We start from the raw sequence: 755 nt of genomic DNA, 5'->3' as shown, positions 1-755 counted from the left end.
GGGGTTCCTTGAGTGTCCGAACGTCGGGAAGCTAATTGACTCATTATTACTTGCTCCAATTGACGAATGGTTGCATGAAATCGATCCACTGTTTCCTTGAAATGATCCTTTGTCTCTTAATGCACTCGGCTTTCATAAATAGGATCATAGTGCTCTTGGATTGATGGATATGGAGATGGTGAATATTAAAGTGGTGGTTCTTGTGAGTAATTGGGTTGAAATTGGGGTGGTTCTATATATGGTTCATATGGTTCATAAGGTGGTTGGTATGGTGGTTGAAGGTTAGGGTCATATGGAGGTGAATGGCGGAAAGGGGCTTGTGAGTTTGGTGGTCCAAAGTTATGTTGAGGAGAGGGTTCATAGGCATATGGTGGTGGTTGTTGATAGCCCATTGGAGGTGGTTGTTGCCATGAGGGTTGATCAAATCCTTGTGGCTCCTCCCATCTTTGATTGTTCCAACCTTGATGTCTGTTCTCATTGTAATTTCTTCTTCCTGCAACATAATTGTAACCAGACTCGTAGCGATGGGGGTGAGAACTCATGATAGTGAATAAAAATTAAAAACAAAAATAAAAACAAATTTAAAATAAAAGGTTATTTAAAATTTTTTTAAATTTGAAAATTAAATTTTGAAAATTTGAAAATTAAAATTTTGAAATCTGAAAATTGAAATTTTGAATTTTAAATTTTTTGAAATTTGAATTTTTGAAATTTGAAATTTGAACATTTTTAAATTTGAATTTTGAAAAAATTTT

Source organism: Arachis ipaensis, chromosome B08 (assembly GCF_000816755.2).
Source record: "Arachis ipaensis cultivar K30076 chromosome B08, Araip1.1, whole genome shotgun sequence".
Lineage (NCBI taxonomy): Eukaryota > Viridiplantae > Streptophyta > Magnoliopsida > Fabales > Fabaceae > Arachis > Arachis ipaensis.
This window is presented reverse-complemented; position numbering follows the sequence as displayed.